The sequence below is a fragment of the Solea senegalensis genome, linkage group LG17 (genome assembly GCF_019176455.1).
Source record: "Solea senegalensis isolate Sse05_10M linkage group LG17, IFAPA_SoseM_1, whole genome shotgun sequence".
In the NCBI taxonomy this organism is placed as follows: Eukaryota; Metazoa; Chordata; class Actinopteri; order Pleuronectiformes; family Soleidae; genus Solea; species Solea senegalensis.
This window is the reverse complement of record NC_058037.1, coordinates 11701294-11719566: the sequence shown is the minus strand read 5'-3', so window position 1 is coordinate 11719566 and position 18273 is coordinate 11701294. Positions and strand designations below refer to the sequence as shown.

General features: G+C 44.0%; 1 long non-coding RNA gene across 1 annotated transcript; it reads left to right on the top strand.

Annotated features, from left to right (window-relative positions):
* The first annotated feature begins 12926 nt into the window (after positions 1-12926).
* On the top strand, positions 12927-18120 carry LOC122783804. Its single transcript, XR_006362091.1, has 4 exons — positions 12927-12989; positions 13293-13472; positions 17796-17869; positions 18006-18120. It is a non-coding gene; the product is annotated as an uncharacterized LOC122783804 (long non-coding RNA).
* The last annotated feature ends 153 nt before the right edge of the window (positions 18121-18273 follow it).

Sequence of the window (18273 nt, the reverse complement as noted above, 5' to 3'; positions counted from 1 at the left end):
CCCTGAGTCGAGTGAAAGGAACCGCGAGACCCATTGTGTCCCCCCGCGCTCTTCTCAATTCTCCCGTCCTCTCGTCTCTCGTGCGCACTGAGCAGACAACAGGCACCCAATGAAAGACACCAGTGTAGTCATCGTGAAAGGGGAAAGAGGACATCTCACTCCATCAAAATAAAAAAAGGCGGCGTAATGCCGATTTAAGCGCTGATAGATATAGTTGGGTTGCGAAATGTGTCTCTGAGTCATGACCATCCTCCATGAATAGGCGTTTTTCTGAGTAAAACACGTTTTTTTTCTGTCTTTGTGCTCAAGAGGATGTCATTCTTTGACTTCTTTTTTTTTATGTACATATATAGATATAACATGTCTGTGCTGTGTGTCCTCAAGCGACTCCATCTAATCTGAAGGAGGAGGAGACATTCTTAGTCTGCAAATTGTCACATGATGTGGATCTGGATCAGGGTTGCGGTTTGGTATTCCCTGTGTCTGCGTGTGAGAGGGAGATGGGTTGCAGGTGTGCATGCCTGATTGAACAACATGTGTGGTTCCTGGGAGCTGATTGGTCCTGCACAGGAGGCCTGATCGTCCCAGCTGCACTTGGACTTCCTTGAACCAGACCGCCATCAGACATTTTGAACTTAAAATGGTTTGTTCGGTGTGTTGCTGGTGGTTTCTTGGGAGTTGGGTTGGGCAAATTAGGTTCTTGCGGCTCGTCCAGGACTGGTTCGGGATCTGAACATCCATGAGGTGAGCTCAGTGTGTTCAGTGTGTCAACCTTGCCACTTTATGATCTTATTTTTGGTGGTAATCCAGATTCAGATTGTTGATGTTGACTACGCCGGGTCCTCAGTGAGTTCAAATCCTCAGCAAGCTATTAAAGACGAGCTAGGCTTAGCTCCGTCCTGGTAGGTTGGACGACTCTTTATTGCGTAGTTTTTAGCACCTTTTTAAAATAATTTGGATCTATTTGTGTGTGATGCATTATTGTTGGTCGGTTAATCTTATTGCGTCGCAATAGATTAAACTTGTTGTAACTTGTGACCTATTACCATCTCACATTAGCATGACAAAAAGCTCAGCTATACACATGAACTTGTTAAATGGGACGTCCTATGCTACAACCTTTATGTAACTCAGTGAGATTATAAATCTCTTTTGTGTCCTGGCCAATAAAACTACATCATGTTTCATTTAAATTGCCTCCAAATCTGTAATCTGGATCAGATCCCGATGAAACTTAGTTTTATGGTTCCAATTTAAATTTCCTATTTTGTTATCAGTGGGTAGATTCTTGTCTAAACACCGAAATCACGGCAAGTTCAGATTGATTTGTCGGAAAGTGTCGACAGGGAGTTGCTAACTGAAAGACAAACTTGCATAAAAACCCGCGTCCACGAAAACATAACCTCCTCGGTTTGAGGTAATTATACAAACATGAAGGGAATTCAAAATGAAATCTTTGGAAAGAATAAGGTCCTTTTCAAATGCTACACTTCCAAGGTCAAAACAACCTGCACTTTTTAAAAAGTTATTTTTCCTTTTTCAGATACTGAAACATGCTAGTTTTTCATTTCAAATGCATTGAGACAGAGAAATGGATATAAAAGTGTGTCCCCCAAGACATACTCTTAAGCAGTTTGGTTTATTTGTCGCAAAAATACGACTTTGCGTTGTTGCCGTGGCTACGCCGTTAAACGATTTGTCGTCATATTCGGCACGCATCACCTACCATGTATTCTGAGTGTTTCCACCAATTTTTAGTTTGTTACGATAACCTGTGTAAAAGTAATTCCCCGAAATCGTAAATAAACTGACATTTACTATAATGTCTGTCACCACCAGGAGGCGCTGTTTTCAAAATGTACTGTTTGTTTGTCGTTTGGTTGGGATCAGACCTGCGGCGAAACATCAGAAACAAATCTACGGCTCTTTCCAAACGATGGATTTACATGGATTTAAAGTTACTTTAGCATTAGCCACCTCCTTCACTGAGAATCAGGTACACCCACTATGAGTTCACCATTCATTGTACCTTTTAATAACAATAAAACTATGTTTTGGATGCCACCGGCGACCAGAATATCACAGCTAAATCCAATTGATTTGGTCTTTGCAGTCATTAGATCTTGTACCCAATCGCTCGTCTGCAGGTGCACGGACTATTACGATTATGTCTTCGTCTGCACACAGTGCACGCAGTATCACAGCTGACCCGCACGAGTGCAAACTGACAGAGGAGGAAGTGGCACCTGATTACGCCGAGTGTTGACTCAAGAGCAGGATATGCAGCCCGAGCACAGGGGGAAATGGACAGTGAAAAGTCGTCCGTGTACACAGGTGAACGCGTCCCCACGCGCTCACATGACAGAGTCACTGCTCTGCTTGTGTGTGTGTGTGTGTGTGTGTGTGTGCACGCAGACAGTGTGCACGCAGACAGTTGGTGGTGTTGGCACTGGAGATAGCGAGTTGGGGTGAGGCACTGTATCAAGTTGTGAACATCTGTTCCTCGTAGAAACCACAAAGCTGGTGCTGAGGAAATAGAGAGAATAACTGCTCTCTTTCTCTCTCTTCACACATCTCTCACTTTTTTTGCATTTATTATTTACTCTTGCAGGTTTTCGCTCTCGCAGCACCGGCAGCATCCCCACACCCCGCACGCTTCGTGACCTCTATTATAGTTCATTTGCTTCCACTTGTTCCAGCGATGCAGTGACGCCATCATTCATCAATAAAAAAGTGGACTTGTTTGTGAATTTTGAATCTTCACGATTGCAAATCTCATTGTGGCTTCAGTAACTGCTGAGACACAGTGACACAGCAACACTTTCTTGACAGAGATTACGAGACGAGCGTGTCCATTAACGGGCAGATTGTTGGGTGTGCACTCAACTGGGGGACGTAATAAAGTGCTTTTCCACCCCGAAATTCACAAAATTCAACGGTGCAAATTGTCAAACGCTGTATTAAGGAATCAATGAGATCCGTAAAGTGACAACGTTTAGTTTTATCACAGGTGTCACGGCTCTTTCTGTGACAGAAAGCTGTAAAGCCCAGGCCAATTCATTGCTCGAGAGGATTAGGATTAGGAATGGGCGCAAAAAAAATTATGAAGTCTATGATACAGCAGACATAGAGCCAACGCTTTGTTAGGGACTCGCTGCACCTTCTCCATCAAAGTCCCTTGATTTAGTCCTCGCTTCTTTTTCTTCCTCTCTCTCGATCTCAGTCATTGCCTTCCTTCCTCTATCTGGGCCCGCTGTGAGGATATGTTAGTGCTGGGTGGCAGTTCCTTATTTCCTTATTGTAGTGTGTGTGTGTGTGTGTGTGTGTGTGCTGTGTGCGCCTGATAAGACCCAGGGAGAAGAGCCAGCGTGCCGACATATTCTTGCCACCGCGGTTATCGCCCGTCGCAGCTGTGCCTGAGCCCTGCGACATCTGCTCCCTCACAGGAAGCCTATGCTGCAGCTCACAACACCTCACACACACACACACACACACACATAAACACTGCTTCTACTGCTGGACTCACACAGCCACACACACACACACACACACACACACATGCGGCTACATCAGGTGAACTACTTGAGACAAAGAGCAGTGTTTACATTTCACATCCGACACATTTTGATTTCTCCTGTGTGTGTGTGTGTGTGATGACTGGGCTGAAGCACCAACGGCAGAGTTCTACCGGGTTTTTTTTTTATCACAGAATTACAGGGGGGGATGCTTATGACTAAGCCTAATTATAGAGGCCTTATCACTCCGACGTTCACAAAGCTCATTACAGCCAAGAGACGGCAGACGCTGCAGGTAATTCACTATGTCGGGTATTAGTGCTCGCTCTGGCTTACACTTTCTACATATTTAGAGTCTATAAAATTAGGCCTTTAATGTCTGTTTCTTAATGCATCTCCCCCAAACACTTTGCTGATTTAAGAGCAGCTTTTCCTTTTTTTTACCTAAAGGCAATACTTCACTGTTCACTGTGAATCAATTACTTTTTTTTTTCTACCTTTTTTTTTTTTATTACTGGATGTCCAAAAAAAAATGCAAAAATGCTCCTATAATGTTTGCCCCCGTTACTCACAGGGATGCACCCAAGAGTGGAGTGAAGTATGGGGAAGCCCAGAGGAAGACGCCCCACACACACACACACCATCACCTCCCTATTCCAGCCCACTGACCCAATGCCCAGAACACATACAGTATTTCCTTTTCCTTTACAGCCCCGTGGGAAAAACCGGGGCTTGTTAACAATGACAAGTTTGTTTGTACTTGACAGGGATCACAGTGAAGATTGTTTTTGATTTGAATCACATTTGCATCAAAGAACCTGAGTGAAAACTTGGCATAAAAAGTTAAAAGCGGAACTTTGCAAACCTCTACGGAGTTCCCCCCCTACTGGTTGGGAGGGCATGTCTTTACGACGCGACCGTAAAACATCCATCCATCCACTGTCTACCGCTTTATCGTCACTGTTGTAAAAAGCTGACGCTCCCGACCTCCCTCCCTCTCCTCTCCTGAAAATCCGATGTTTCCTCACTCGTTTTCCATCGGTTTTCTCTACTTCTAAAATAAAACTATCGCTGCCTCGGTCTTATAGCGAGACTTCGCGAGACCTCCTGACTCGGTGGACGCTCGGTGGCCCTGATCTTGCGAGGCTAGTTTCCCGCTGAGAGTGGACACAGCCCCCCCCAATCGCTTCACAACAAGAAAATGCCTGGGTAAAAATAAAAGCTTTAAAGAAAAGTTATGGAAGTGCGTGGAGAACGGATCCACCCAATCAATGTGAATTTTCTTTAAAATGACTTTCAAAACATCCTCTCTCACTCTTGATGTTTTCAAATCCAATTTTAAAGTCTCATGTTCTCAATCTCGCGTTTAATCCATGATCACATGTTGACATGCGTTGCCTGTTACTTGCACTCTGCACCGCTCTTTGACTTAAATCATGTTTGCGTCACTTAAGCGCTGTGCACACACAAACATGGCTTGACTTGAGTAATGGCAGGTTTTATTTGCACTTGGCAGCTAATGTACAAACTATGATAACGAAAGGGATGATGTTATGGGGAAACAAAAAAAAACCCACGGTATTTTTAATCCCATTATAATCTCACAGTCTGGTCTCGACACAGTGAACGTCTTTGTCGTTTTTAAGACAGAAAATATTCAATCAGTGCTCTGGCAAACAGTCCAGGGATCATATTGCATGTAATACTTAAGGTAAAGTGTTTTTTAAGAAATGAAATGACAAGCTGTTTTACATAGAATAGACTTTCATTTACTCCAATGTCTTTAAATTTCATCTGTTTTTATGGTGTGTTCTAAATTTAAAGTTGTCTTTCTATTTCTGAACGCCTAATAAGGGTCGTCGTAACCTTGAAACCCTTCTTTCCAGTTATTAAATAACAGCCTCTGCCAGCAACATGTAGAAGCCTCTGATAGCATACGGCGCTAAGTCAACACAAACTGATTATCTGTCAATCACTCCCACTTAATGAGCAGACCTGACAGCGGCGGGACCTCCATCACTCATCGGAGGGAACAAACTGCCAAAAGATTTCAGCGCGCTCCCTACCTTCACTGCGGTGGTAGTGGCTGCCGGTTGCCAGGTTGGGATCGCGGCTTCCAGGCTGGAGTCTGTGGGCGGCGTGTTTGCCCCGCGTCTCCCGGAGGCTGATGAGCGCGACGGTGGGCACGCAGGGAGCGAAGGCTGAGGCGGAGGTCCCGCCTCTCAGCTCCGCGGTCCTCTGGCGCTCCAAATGGATGTCAGAGGACATGTTTGAACCTTGGAACGACCTTGAAACTTTACGAGCTGAGGGACGTCGATGGTCCAGGTGGGGTCCTCAGTTGCCCATGTTCTCCACTTTGCCTTTGAAACCTCACCAGATGATCAGATGACCATGCCGGACAAGAACTTGGCTGCAGTTACGGCTTCAAAAATATTCAAGAAATTACCAACAGCCAAGTGTTGCTTCCTCTTTCATCCTTTCATGACCTCACCAGAGAGAGTGTGACAATGAATGGCCGTATTATCCCAGGATTCATCTGGTATTTTGTCTTAGTTCGTCTTGACTCGGACGTGGTCTTCAGGCTCGGGGTCTCCTTCGCGTGAACTCTTCTTCCTTGCGCATCTTCCTTTCGTTCTTCTGTTTGTTGCTCTCTCAGCTGCTCTTCTCTCCTTCCCCGGCAGCTTGTGTGAGACAATCAAGAGTGTGTGTGTGTGTGTGTGTGTGTGTGTGTGTGAGTAAGTAAGTGTGTCTCAGCGGCAGGTCAGCTTGCCTCGTGGCTCTGGCTGAGGGGCTGTGCTCTCATCTGAACCCTCCTCCTGCCTCTGCAGCTCAAAGGAGAAGTGTGTGTTTGTATGTTACAGTGTGTGTGTGTGTGTGTGTGTGTGTGTGTGAGTATGTTGTAGCCCTTGGGGAGGCCAGGCTGCAGTGTTGACTGTGGTGATAGCAGCAGGCAGCAAGACCTGGGCCTCTGCTGTCAGGAACCAGCTGTGTCTGCAGCCACCAGCCAATCTTCCCCGCTTACATCCTCTGTCATGAGTCAACCCACCCCCTACCCCCGCCTCTCCCCAACTCTCTCCTTCTGTGCACCTTGCCCAGTAGCCATAATAATGTCCTTATCTCTTGCCATACCCGCAAACTTTTTGTTTTCTGGTTGTCAAACCAATTACTCCATCGGCTTTATAGTCAACGGTGAAACACTGAGTAGTGTTTATAGATGAAACTTCGCATGTGGATGTTTGCGTTAGCATGATATATACTTTAAAGCTGCGGTAAGTTTGTTATTATTCTGCTTCTGTTCAGTCTTTTCGGCACTTGTTGTTTGCTAGTTGTTAGAGATCAACCCACAAGAAACTTAACTTAACTTATAGTAGAGTAGAGCCGGTGGAAATACACCATTTGTGAACAGGCATCGTGTAAAATGCGGTGTCTTTCAATTGTCAAGCAAAACTATCAGACCTGACCAAGGGAGCGTTTGTGTTTTAAACTCCCGTCAAACGTTCCACCTTTCACAGCCCATTTTTGTGCCGTTTGTGTTTACGGTGAAACTCCACCCGCTTTACTAGCACACTGTTGCTTTTGCGTCCGTCTTTGGCGTAAATCAAATCACTTCCTGTGTGCAGCGCGAGATCTAAGCACTGGGAAATACAGAGAGAGCATGTGGAGCTGATAGACTCAATCAGCATTGTGTCAATTCTTGTTTTTATTACTTAAACAAACGGACTCATGGGAAGTGTGTTCAATTCCTGCCAATAAACCCTCCTAATTATTACACTCTGGATTACACCTTGAAATGACACTAAATTCCTTTGTCATACTTAATTAAAACAAATTGGAATTTCCAGGGAGGAAACATTTTGAAACTCGGCGCAGTCGTTTTGCTTCCTTCAGGTTTTCACATTCACACCTACGGTCAATTTAGAGCAGTGGTCTCAAAGTTGCGGCCCGGGGGCCACATGTGGCCCTCCAATGGATTTCATGTGGCCCTCAAGTCATTTCTATATGTTTGTGTTTTTAAATGAATTGCACTTATATTTTGAAATGATCCAATCCGATCCAACTTTATTTGTAAGGAACTTTAAAACAAACACAGTGGACCAGTGCTGTACAGAATAATGGATAAAAAGGAATTAATACAGCTTATTGATATGTAATTTTGAGCTCATAATGTCCACTACAACTGTTGCTTTTCCCCAAAGAAATTGGGCTATTTTTTTACTAGACTCACAGGTCATTTGAGTTTGAGACCCCTGATTTAGAGTGTCCAATTTACCTGTTTCTGGAGTACCCGAAAACCCTATTCAGTCCTATACAGACCTTCATGTTTACTTTCAACTTTCATCCATCAAGGAAAAACAGAGGGTTCTCCCTGAAACGTACTGTTGAACAAGACGATTTATCTGAGAATCAGCTCTCACTCCACCATGAAAAAGTGGAATACTGCCACTTTATTAGGTACACCTGCTCCACTGCTTGTTAACAACGCAAATATCTATCAACTATCACCCAACTCAAGTGCATTTAGTCCTGTCGACATGGTCAAGATGGACCTGGTGAACTTCAAACACTTCATCACACAATCGTCTCGAGTTGTCCCCTCCGAAAAAGTCAGTAAAGTGTAAACAAACCCTCATTCACTCATCTTTTGACCTCTTTATTCTCCATATGAGTGTCGCGGGAAGGCGCTAGTGCCAAAATGAGAATTTGACCACAGACTCAAATTCTCTTTATGAGTCTCACGTGGTTGTTTTAGGTCGTAGATGTTTATTCTGCTGCCAGTTTGATCAAAGATCGTGCGATTGAGCCTTTCTAACGCGTTCTGACTCACATCGCACAACACCACGCCGGCGCCAGCGAGCGATCGTCTATAAATAGAGAGATGGTGACGCCTGATATGGGTTTAAAAAAAAAAACATATGGTGAACACATTGCTGTCACGTTGGGAATCAAAGATTCAAAATAGACTCATCAACGTACGGACAGTCGACAGTGACCGTCACCTCCTTAACCTTTAACCCCTCAGGTCTCATTAACCTCTAAACCAGACGGAGTGGCCAAGGGTATGTGACACACACACACACACACGTACACGCGCGCGCACACAGCCACTTATTTTTGTTGGTTCAAGTAGTGTGCTGATGAGAGAAGTGAGAGGGGATGTGAGTACACAGATGTGCCAAGTGCCTGGCTGAAACCAGCTCACAGATGGTCATCAGCAGAGAGGAAGTGAGAGAAAGCCATGCTGCTCTCTCTGACAGCGCGCGGTGGGGGCAGGGTGCATCTATATAAACCTACAGCGTGTGCAGCAGCACACGAGACCGGGTGTTTTTCTATTTCGGCACATAACGCGGAGGGATTTCCCACATTCAAATCGCCAAATGTCGCTATATTGGGCAAAATGCACTCCGTGGGATCAAGTGGACGAGGCTGAGCGCGACTTATCGAAAAACGAATGTTTGTGGGAGCGTGTCAGGTGGTGTGCGGCACGTGGAGTGTGGGTTGCCTCGCGCTGTGTAAAAAGAAGGGAGCGCGCTTTAACGCCACTCGACTAAATGATGCTGGTGTTTGTCTCTGCAGCAAAAAAAAAACAGTGACACGTAACAGACAAACCCTTGGAAATTGGATTGGAACGAAAGAGCCAATTAGTCAATTATCATTAAATGATCTTTACTTTATCATCATATACGTGTTTTTTGTCTACTTGTACCCCGACCTGCTCTCTCCACACACACACACACATACACTCTGTGTTACCTGTTATAGAAGCTTTGCTCCTTTGCCCCCTCTCCCCTCAGATGCTGGCAGGTATAAAATGAGTTTTTTGGGGAGAGAGAGAGAGAGATAATGATTCCTCCATAATCACCAGAGGCCAGCTCTGGTTCTGGCAGGTGCTATCACAGCAGCGACCCAGTGGTGGCTTCTCCCCTGAGATAAGGTCATTGGGATGACGGGAGAGAGGAGCAGGGGAGAGAGAGTATGTGCGTTACAGGCGAGCTGCTAGCCTCGCCTTATCTCCCCCCGGCGGCTGTGGCAACTGGCTCCCAGATGCGGCGGGGCCGGAGCAGCCGTGTCAGAGAGATCCCTCTATCAGCGAGACGCAGGCAGCCCTCGCCAAATACAAACCCAGCAGGAGGACAGACTGGGGACTTCATTACATCTTTAAAACTCCAATCAGCGTGCAGGGAGGGAGTGGGCAAAAATAATCGGCAACTTTGTTTGGTACACCAAAAAAACACGATGAGGGAATTCGTGACAATCGGCACAACTTCACAGGGATGCAGCGGACGTTGTGTCAGTGTTTGAACCTGATGCAACTCGTTCAGCCGGAGTAAAGTAGCATGTGAAAGTTGGCGCTCGGAGCGGCTGGTGTCTGGGGCCTGAGAAGCAGCCATATGGCGGAGCGTCTTGTCTGCCTGCGCGACACCTGGCCGCCACTAACTGGCTGAACTCTTCAACTTGGCAGCCGTCCCTTAAAGCACTCGCGGAGCGGACATGTACCGCGCGCGTTTAACGGCTCAGGGAGATTCTGCTTGTAACTGAATGAATCACATGCGTCCTTTGCCTGCACAGTGTTACAGATTAACCTGAATACACTTGAAAGTGCTTCCATTAGTTGTATTTGCTTATTATCTGGAGCGAAGGCAGCTCCACTGCTAATTGAATCAAATTAAAGTTGCGATGGCTTAACTATAAAGCAGCTTTTGGGTTTATTTTGCCCACTCAATGCAGATTCTTTCTTATTTTGTGGTAGAGCAAAAACAACAAAACCCACATTACCAGACAAATAAGTCAGTTGAGACTGGTTCACCTTCTCTTTCAGCAGCGTTTTTTTTTTTTCTTTTTTAGACTATACACCTGTTTGGCACAGACAGCTTCACAAAAACCTCCAGATCTTAACAGAACTCTATAAGTTAAACCGTCCCCATCTGTCACCGCCGAGCGCCGCGCAGATGCACGCCGCGCGCCTCCTCTTTCTTATCCTCTGTACGGCAGACTTGGCACTCGTTCAAGAACTGTCAGAGCACACCTGCTAAATTAAGCCCGTTCTCATACGCGCACACACACACACACACACACACGACGAGTGTATACTTGCGACACACATGTTTATTAATTATACAAATAATGTTTACATTTGATATGGCAGAATTTGATGAAGTCAGGTTATTTATTCTTCATGTGCCAAACACTATGGCCTGATAATCCTGAACTTAAACATGTGATCTATGGCATGCCCATCTTTCTCGTTGACCCCGCCTCTCCCCCTCTCTTGTGGCTTGTGGCATGCACAGCCGCTCAGCTGCTCGAAATAGGTGCCACTGTGAATTGGAGACAGATGGAAACGAAGGTTCCCTGCAGAGTGGTTCCCCTGCAGCTGTGGTGTGTACCCGGTGCCAGGGAGTGATGACAGCTCAGTAAAGGGGGCACCCAGAGACACAGAAGACAGCGCACCATCTTTTTTTTCTACATGCACACACAATTGGAGGCTCAGTGCAGAGGGTTCGCGCCAATACTTGCCCCCAGGAATGTTAAAGTAGACGTTTAAGTGAGGAGACAAGCGATAGACTGCTACAGCGCCATACATTTCCACAGGTCGCCCAAAGTCATACATCAAACATTAGCCACTGCCCTGCAGCCAAATAATAATAAGAAACCTCCGTTATAATAATAATAATAACTGAAACAAAAAAAATGCAATTAACCAATACAACCAGGTATAATAAAACATTTTTAATAAACTTGATAATAATGAAATAAATACTTAAACATGCACATAAATAGATGAATTGGCGCAAAAAGCCAGTGAATAATATGCTTCCTGCAGGAAGGAAACAATAATCACCATTGGGTGCAGTGATGTTATGTCTGTGTATCATTAACATCAAGCTGTACATGCTCCAAGAACTGTATATTAGAGCCTTATGAGCTTTTCCTTCACAGCTGATTGTTAGTCCTGTGGTTTAGCCGTGTCATTGCTTCTGAAAGTCCCGGAGTTTTCAAGTGAAACTGGAACCAGCAGCATTTTTTTAAACTTCTCAGGTATTGTCGACTATTTATACGCATTCATCCGTTTTTATTTTAAAGCTATTACATGCTCATGGGTATTCAATTTCTGCCATTAAAGCCTCCTAAATGCTACACATTGGACCTTTAAAATGTGAGATGGTATCACTTAGTGCAGCTTTGACCAAGGCGTGTGTGTGTGTGTGTGTGTGTGCAGTCAGAATATACCTGCAGCTAATTAGCCCTGTCTCGCTGTCTGACATATTGTGCAGGGTCATGTATATTTCATTAGCTGAGGCCTCCTGTAAAGGTCATTGTGGACTTTTCAAATGAAGAGACACCTGCTTTATTCATCACATACAATCGTATGAATTATCAACACTTTGCCCAAGTTTCAACTCTCCGGGGGAAAACACGGCGGTGGAGCCATTCACGCTATTCAACACCGCACGTCTTTGCAATTACTTGAGTGCGCCGAGGTAGATTATTGTGTAATATTGTTGAAAGCAAAATGGTTTCTTATAATTATTATCGCTGCCGATGTTGAACTATTTAAATGTTTGTGAGTGTGCGTGTGAGCGAGAGAGTGCATTAATATATGCATCACTTTTTGCTGAGAGACAGAAACAGAGGGAAAATGGGTTGAGATACACAAAGTGTCAGGGTGCTCCGGCTCATTAGAGCTGTATTTTACTCATAGAAGGGGGTCCAGGGACTACTTCTGTTTGATCTGCTTTGCATAAACCAATCCAATCTAACCCAGCTTGTGAAGAAAAATCAATTAAATTCTGCGTAATTGGACTGACAGTACACTCCAAAGTAGAACAGCAATCAATACCGAAGATAAAAAATGAAGCCAAAGGCCATTGCACATCATTGATTTGCACTGAGAGGAGGAAGGATCCAGATATTACTGCCACATAGGAATATGAGCTATTGAGCTCCATAATGTTATTATTGTCTCAGTATCGGCAAGGAGAGGCTGAAAGTGAGCAATGGCTGACAGCGCCAATTAAAGTTCACTGATCCGTAAACAGACCTGGGTCAAGTAATATTTGCAGATACTTTTTATGCTTTGTTTGTTTTTTCTTGGGAAACCACATGTTGGCTTAAAAAGGAACAAAAAACACAGATACGGCTGTAATACAGTTGTAGTGCAGTATGGAACCGTATGATATGTAATATGTAATCTGCTGAGGTCTGCGTGATGCAAATGTCGTCATCCACTGTAAATTACCTTTAATATGCCACTGCTTATTCTCCAAATGTGTTGTTTCTATAGTTATTAATTTCAGAAGTAATCTCTTAGACTTAACTTTCTTCTTTTTTACCGTTATTTCCTGTTTTTAGGTTGGTGCTTTTATTTTGATAGAGTGTAACCGGAAAGAGGTAAAAAAGACGAACCTGCGGCATAAACGCATCCATTAAACGATCAAAAACGTTCGTTTAGCACCTGGCTGATAAGGGCACAAGGTTTGTCATCATTTCGTTTTAATGTTGCGCATAATGCGTCATAGTAATGTGATGTACTTTTATAGTTTTGCATTGTTTTATACCAGTGTATTTTAAGCTAGCAATAACGCTGTTTTGGTGCGATGTAGGGCATGTCTTCCGGTCTGAATGGGACAGTTATTTCAGTTGTAAAATGACTGTAAAATGCTGTAAAATGTCTGTTAAAATTTCGAATTTTAAGTTAAATATGTAAAAACACACTTTTTTTTGATATTGTTGAACATGACGAAGTTGGTAATACTTTATTTTTGTTTCATTCCATAGCTCTAAAGGTGTGTTCAGAGTGTGTTCAAGGCGTCAAAGGTTTTAATGGAGCCACGTTATCAGCTCAAAAATAAACACTTGTGAACCATCAGTTAAAGAGTTCGACCATCATTCAGCCGGGGACGCTACCTCCACCGACGTTCTCTGTGGTACCATAATCAATGACAGTGTAAACTCCAGGTAGGATAATATGTCTGATTATTATGTGAGATTATATAAACATGTGCAGCAAGAAGACCTGGGTTCGAGACCCGGTCGGAACAAGGGCCTCTCTGCATGGAGTTTGCATGTTGTCCCTGTGTGTGCGTGGGTTTTCTCCCTGGGTTCTCTGGCTTCCTCCCACAGACCATAAACATGCAATATGGGGATTAGGTAAATTGCACACTCTAAATTGACCGTAGATGTGAGAGTGAACGATTGTTTGTCTCTATATGTGGCCCTGCGAGGCCAATATTGTTTTTGTGTTTCTTGGCACGGCACCCTGCGTGACCCTTGTGGAGGATAAAGCGGTAGAAAATGGATGGATGGATATAAACATGTGCATCTCAATCTCAGTTGCTCTGGAAAGGATTAATGAGAGGTTGTCTCCACTTCCCCTACTTGTTTAGGAAAACTAGTCTTGCAAGATCCTGAGAGTCACAGGGTCTCTAACTAACTAATCCTAACTTGTCTCTCTACTCTGACAGTTTCCTTTTTTGAACTTATCTAGCTCTTATTACTTCTTTCCCTCTGATAGTCTCTCATCGCACCGTAACAATAATGAGTATATTATTACAATATTGTGTTGTAGTTTTTTTATTAACATTGAAAGTATGTAACCTTATATGCTGATGACTTGTAGGACACTTTGGACGGAAGCATCTGCCAAACGGCTAAATATGATGTAAATGTTCTCTCCTCGCCACAATTTCGCTCGTGTCACGCACAGGTCGGCGTCGAGCGCTGGCAGACAGACAGGCGGACAGATGCGGGCTAATCAGCAGACAGATGGACTGACCGACCATCAAAAGACACCCAGATGTTCCGAGAGTTATGTAATGAGAGCGCACTTTCGGCTCGTGCTGAATCCAAAATGACTGAACATTAACATTTCCCGAAATATCCCAAGGGAGTGAACACTGTGTCGAACACATGAGGTAGTAAACACGGCATTTATGTGGCCTCGGGCTGTCGGGTGGGTGTCTGCAGCCCTTCACTGAGGTTACATTGAAGTTAATGCATAGAGGGAAAACAATAGACTGCAAATGATGACTATTAGTTTAATCTGATTTTAGTGCTTTTCTTTGTTTGGTTGTGAAACCGGATTTTTAAATTCACAAATTAATTCTTAGGGGCTTTTTTTTTTTTATATTTTTGACACGCTGCAATGTCAACAGCCTCATGTCCCCACCACCACTATCCTCTCCTTCCACCTCTCGTTGTCCTCTCCTGCCTGTCAGCTTATCAGGACCCCGGCAGACACTCTGATCTGGGTTTCTAAGCACTGCTCATGTGTTTGTTTGCCCCTTATCCCACCTCATGGCATGGTATGCAGCACAGTGTGTCCCGAGCCCCTCGTAGCGCACCCTGCATGGAGGAGAGAGATAAAACAAAAAAAAAAAAACTGCCATGAAGGTTGCAGTCAGAGATGAGGCTGTCATCACTGGAGGAATCTTTGGAGTGTCCTTCCCTTAGGAGAGGAGAGGAAAGGAGAGGTTATGTGTTTATGATTAGCTGTCTCACCGATAGTTTTATTATAGATGTGCCCGTTCTGGTTTGCCGGTATTTATGTGCAAGATTTGGTGAAGTTAAAAGCTACTGTCAACGGCTGCCTCCAACATTAAATAAACTCCGGGAGAAGCTTGTTTTAAGGAATAGTCACTTGCACCATTCGCTGTAAATGATGTGCTGTATTTTTACAGTATCTCACTGCAGTTTAAGAAAAGAAATGTTGTTATTTTGCAGTTGTATTGGCAAAATTCTGGCGGATATATTTGAATCAGCTGTGTTTTAGTATTTGGTTGCCTTGAAGTTGGTCAAGTTTCGTCACATGGTTTATTTTGAAGTCTTTATTCCCTGCTGTTCAAGTTCAAAAACAGCTGTTCTTGCCAAGAGAGGACTGACAGAAACTGAAGCCTCCATACGTTGCACATCACACAGTATGTGAGAAAGTAATTGCTTGTATCCAGATTTAATGTGAGCACAGCTTACGAAATAAAATTCGGATAGAACTTTGCAGAGAATCTTTGCAAAGTTAATATTTTTGTGTAAACATGGAACGAGTGCGGGACAGAGAAAAAGGGGAGAGAGGAGCTTGGTAAATCAAAGCTCTACTCGTGTTGCTGTAACGTAAAATATGTGATAATACTGAAATAAGTTAATATATGAGTGCTAATTAGTGTAAAAAAAACAAAACTTGAACTGGTACTTGAGTTTCAGCACAGGAATCTCTCCATCTCTAATATCCCAAAATCAAGGAGTTATTAGCCCTTTAGCTAAAATGACATGTTTTAACTTTTTTTCATCAATTTATTTTAGTTTGTTTTCAAACATATACTGTTACAACATCGGATGACTAAAGAATAATACAACAATAAAGTCGAAAATAGAGGGAAAAAAAGAAGTTAAACATGAAAAAGAACTGAAAACAATTAGAAATGTCCAAACAAAAATGTGCATTATTGATTGTTCTAAAAGAGAATATGATAAAGATTTGCTGTTTTTCACTCTTCTTTGCGTTAAGATACTTGAGGGTCTTGTTATAATCCTCAAACTCATGTAGCAAGGCTTTGAAGTTGTCACCCTACCATAGAAGATTAACTCATTTAAAACACAATTACTCCGGGTGCATTGACACAGGAAGTTCCTGTAACTCTGCTGCTGCTCGGTCATTGTGACAGCGCCACCAGCTGGTGACAGGAAATGTGCCTTGAATGAAAAGCAAAATTAAAAGCATAGCTGCAAGAAGCCCTAGTTGATTTTGTGTGTAATTGCTATTTCTTTCTTTCTTTCTAAGCAAAAACATGTCCACAACTTCATGTCATGATGAAGGTCAGAGGCAGAATCAGTAGAAAAAGATATACTGTAAAGAGACAAACAGTAAAAAAAAAAGAAGAGGCATAGCCAAGCAGAGAAAGGGAAACGGAGAGAGGAAGAGATGAGAGACAGCACAGTGCCCGGTGGAGGGAGAAGAGGAGGAGGAGGCAGTGAGTAAATAGTCAGCGGCTCTAATAGGAATATCAAGCCAGTGAAAGGTAAACAGGCTTCTCCAGGCAGATACAAAGGGAATGTGGCGGCTTTGAGAGCGCTGGAGTGCCGGCACGCCACTGTGGCACGGTGATAACGGCCCCAGGCCTGCCTGCATCCCAGAGATAAGGCCGAGCACTGGCATGTGTCGACCCTGATCCCAATTTCACAGTCAATATTCATCCAGCCCGACAAACAAGCAACATTTAAGATAAAAAATAAATATAGAGTCCTTTTGCTATTACCTCCTGTTTATTAATCTGCACACAGCACCCACTGCCTTTTAAATAGTAGTAAACACCCGAGCCCTCCCCCACCCTCCACACCTCCTCCCCTCCTTCCAGGCACTTTACTCCTCCTCCCAGTCTCCCTGCACATCTGGGGATTTGCATGGCTTCGCTTATTCCTGTGCGATTGCCACAGGCATGTGTCGCTCTGCATTTGTGTGCGAGCGACACACACACACACACCTGTGTCTGCATCATATTGCTCCTAGTGTGTGCGCAGATGTGCATGTACGACTACTTCCTTCGACGACTGCAATAAGTGTATTTGTCTGTCTGTGTGTGTGTGTGTGTGTGTGTGTGTGTGTTCGAGCATCTTTTTTTTGTGTGTGCACTATTTTTTTTTTTTTATACTCTCTAGCATATGGTGCCGGGCCTCAGCTGCAAGCTTCCATCCCTCTCTGTCTCCCACTTAACATGACTCTCCGCTCACCTGGCGCACACACACACACACACTGAGAGAGAAACCCATTCTTAGCCATCATTCACCCATGTATTCAGCCACAAAGCCTACAGGTGAACAGTAGTAATATAAAAAAGAAAAACACATCACATCACAGCTGCTAGTCTATTGCCGCTTTGTTTGGAATGTTTGTGCAACTTAAGAAAACCCGAATGGAGGATTTCAAACAATGGAGTCACAAGGTAACACATTTGCAGCACTGACTGTGGATTAACAACTCCTTTGTGCTGTTGTGTAAAAAGAATAATGGTTTTCTCTATGGACTTTGGTATGGAAGAGTGAGTGCTTTACAAACATTACATTATAATATGTACATGTGTGTATGTTAAAACTACATTTTACTAACACTAAAAACGACAGAAAACGATAAAAACCATTAAGAGACTCCCTTAGATTGATATTATTTTGAAATATTGGCCTTAAGCTGCATCCAGCAGGCCAGCTGGGCTCTGATTACCATCTGCAACAATCACAGTGAACAGAGCTAAGTGGAGCTATCGGCCAACAGCTTGTTTTGTGTCTTTTGCACAGACTTCCATTATCTGCAATAGTTTGGTGACAAAGGGGGCGACAGAGCTGTGCGATATAAGCCAGGATTGACACAGGTAAGTGTTACCCGCTGTAGTTTTCACTGTTAAAGCTCAGGGACATTATATTCAGCTTGTTCCACTGTTTGCCGGCAGCTGGACTATAATCTTTCTTACTGGTGTTCTTTATTGCTCCCTCATCACCAATCCTCAGCTCCCCTATCATCCTCACCATTACACCTGACCTCCTTCATCACTGCTCACTCACTCATCCCCTCTCCGCCTCTGTGGCCTTCTCCTGCACTTCCTTTCTATCCCCGCTACAGACCTGTCCGTGGCCGGCCAGCTGGCCGTGTCCCTTTAAATCTGGCCTGAGCAGAGCCGCTGTCTCCAGGAGATTACTGCACACTCTCCCAGGCTCCACAGATGGGAGAGACAGGCTGCCAGCTGGCACAGGGACACCCACTATCCCCACTGGAAAC